Raw genomic sequence first — 3378 nt, forward strand, 5'->3', positions numbered from 1 at the left:
TCAAACGATCCCCAAAGAAGCTAAACCCAGATTTACCAATTTTCGTGTGCTAGTTCATGGATTTTTTAAGATCCAAAATTTCAGAAACAAAATGGCTGAAATTTTTCATGGAAGTCCGTTATGACCTTAGCAATGGACCCAGCTCATCCAGAGGGGCAAATGAGCGCATTTTCAAGTTCTTACGAACCCCAAAGCAGGTAAACCCAGATTTTGCCGATTTTCGTGTGATATAGTCCATGGATATTTTGTGATCTAGAATTCCCGAAACAAAATGGCCGAATTTTTTTATGGACAACCACTAAGACCTTAGAAATGGACCCAGTTCGTCTCGAGGGCAAACAGACGCATTTTCAAGTTCAAATGTACCCTAAAGTATGTAAACCTATATTTTACCGATTTTCGTGTGCTATAGTCCATGATTGTGATTCGGAATTACGGGAATAAAATGATCGAAATTTTTCATGGACGTCCGTTAAGACCTTAACAATGGACCCAATTCGTCCCGAGGGGAAAACGGGTGCATTTTTAAGTTCAAACGAGCTCCAAAGTAGGTAAACCTAGATTTTGCCAATTTTCGTGTGCTACAGTCCATTTATTTTTGTGATCCAAAAATCTGAAACAAAATGGCCGAAAATTTTCATGGATGTCCGTTAAGACCTTAGCAATGGACCAAGTTTGTCTCGAGGGGCAAACGGGCGCATTTTCAAGTTAAAACGATCCCCAAAGCAAGTAAACCCAGATTTTCCAAATTTTTGTGTGTCAATGGATTTTTTGTGATCCGGAATTCTCAAAATAAAATGGCCGAAATTTTTCATGGACGATCGTTAAAACCTTAGCAATGGATCCAGTTCATCCCAAGGGGAAAACAGGTGCATTTTCAAGTTCAAACGAGCCCAAAAGTAGGTAAACCCAGATTTTGCCAATTTTCTTGTGCTATAGTCCATGGATTTTTGGTGATTCATAAATCCCGAAACAAAAATGGCCAAAAAATTTCATGGACTTTGATTAAGACCATAGTAATGGACCCAGTTCATCCCGAGGGGTAAACGGGCATATTTTCAAGTTCAAACGAGCTCCAAAGTAGGTAAACCTATATTTGTTGATTTTCGTGTGCTATAGTCCATGATTTTTTTGTGATCCTTAATTTTGGAAAAAAATGGCCGAAATTTTCCATAGACATCAGTTAAAACCTTAGCAATTTACCAAGTTCGTCCCGAGTGGCAAACGAGCACATTTTCAACTTCAAACATGCCCCAAAGTAAGTAAACCCAGATTTGAGCGATTCCCAAAACAAAATGGACTAAAAATTTCATGGACGTCTGTTAAGACCTTAGCAATGAACCCAGTTTGTCACGAAGGGCAAACATGCACATTTTCAAGTTCAAACGAACCTCAAAGTAGGTAAACCCAGATTTTGCCAATTTTCATATGCTATAGTCGACGGATTTTTTGTGATCCGAATTCCGAAAACAAAATGGCTAAAAAAATTACGGACGTCCATTAAGACTTTAGCAATGGATCCGGTTCGTCCCTAAGGGTAAGCAGAGGCATTTTAAAGTTCAAACGTGCCCCAAAGCACGTAAACCCAGATTTTGCCGATTTTTGTGTGCTAGAGTCCATGTATTTTAAGTGATCCGTAATTTCTGAAACAAAATGACCTAAATTTTTCATGGACGTCCGTTTAGATCTTAACAATAGACTCAGTTCGTCCCGAGTGGCAAATGGGTGCATTTTCAAGTTCAAACGATTGCATGTAGTTTTTTGACCAAAAATTTTGGTGGGCATTTGTGATGATTTAATAGATTATGTGTGTTAGTTCGAATGGGTAATTATAGGCATTTAAAAATTCAAATGAGGTATGGACCGTGAAATAGAGTTTTTCTATAATCGAAACTAACATCTAAAGCCAAAATTACAAACGTTCGAAGTTTCTCTTATTTAAAACTACACTAGTCTCTAATAAAATAGTCATAATTCTTTACTTTAAACATTAAACAATACCAAATTGGTGGTATTTAAGAGAAAACTCATTGACGTACAATTTTTATATGCCATGGGTCAACTAATTCATTACGTACTAAAAGATATGGTAGTATACATCGTTTGCCTTCAAGAAAGGCACACATGGATTGCATGTATCTTTTTGACCAAAATTGTTTGTGGGTGTTTGTGATTATTTTATAAATTATGTGTGTTAGTTCGAATGGTAATTATAGGTATTTATAAATTCAAATGTGGTATGGACCGTGAAATAGAGTTTTTCTATACCCGAAACTAACATCTAATTCCAAAATTATGAACGTTCGAAGTTTCTCTTATTTACAACTACACTATACTCTAGTAAAATGGTAATAATGCTTTACTTTAATCATTAAATGATACAAAATTGGTGGCATTTGGAAGAAAACTTATTGACCTACAATTTTCATATGCCACGGCTCACCTAATTCATTACGTACTAAAATATATGGTAGTATTCATTGTTTGCCTTCTAGAGAGGCACACATTGATTGCATGTAGTTTTTTTACCAAATTTTTTATTGCATGTAGTTTTTTTAATAATTTTTTGTGTGGGTATTTGTGTTGATTTAATAAATTATGTGTGTTAGTTATAATGGGTAATTATAGGTATTTATAAATTCAAATGAGGTATAGACCATGAAATAAAGTTTTTCTATTCTCGAAACTAACATCTAAAGCTAAAATTATGAACGTTCAAAATTTCTCTTATTTACAACTATACTAGTCTATGGTAAAATGGTCATAATACTTTACTTTAAACATTAAAGGATATAAAATTGGTGGCATTCGAAACAAACCTCATTGACCTACAATTTTCATATGTCATGGCTCACCTAATTCATTACATACTAAAAGATAGGGTAATATACATTATTTTCCTTCAAGAGAGGCACACATTAATTGCATGTAGTTTTTTGACCAAATTCTTTTTGGGTGTTTATGATGATTAAATAAATTATGTGTGCTTGTTCGAATGTGTAATTATAGGTGTTTATAAGTTCAAATGATGTATGGATCGTGAAATAGAATTTTTCTATACCCGAAAATAAAATCTAAAGCCAAAATTATGAACGTTCGAAATTTCTCTTATTTACAACTACACCAGTCTTTGGTGAAGTAGTCATAATGCTTTACTTTAAACATTAAATGATACAAAATTTCTGGCATTTGAAAGAAACTCATTGACCTACAATTTTCATATGTCATTGCTCACCTAATTCATTACGTACTAAAAGTTATGGTAGCATACATTGTATGCCTTCAAGAGAGGCACACATTGATTGTATGAAGTTTTTTTACCAAATTTTATTTGGGTGTTTGTGATGATTTAATAAATTATGTGTGTTAGTTCGAATG

Source organism: Solanum tuberosum, unplaced genomic scaffold (genome assembly GCF_000226075.1).
Source record: "Solanum tuberosum cultivar DM 1-3 516 R44 unplaced genomic scaffold, SolTub_3.0 scf00101, whole genome shotgun sequence".
Lineage (NCBI taxonomy): Eukaryota > Viridiplantae > Streptophyta > Magnoliopsida > Solanales > Solanaceae > Solanum > Solanum tuberosum.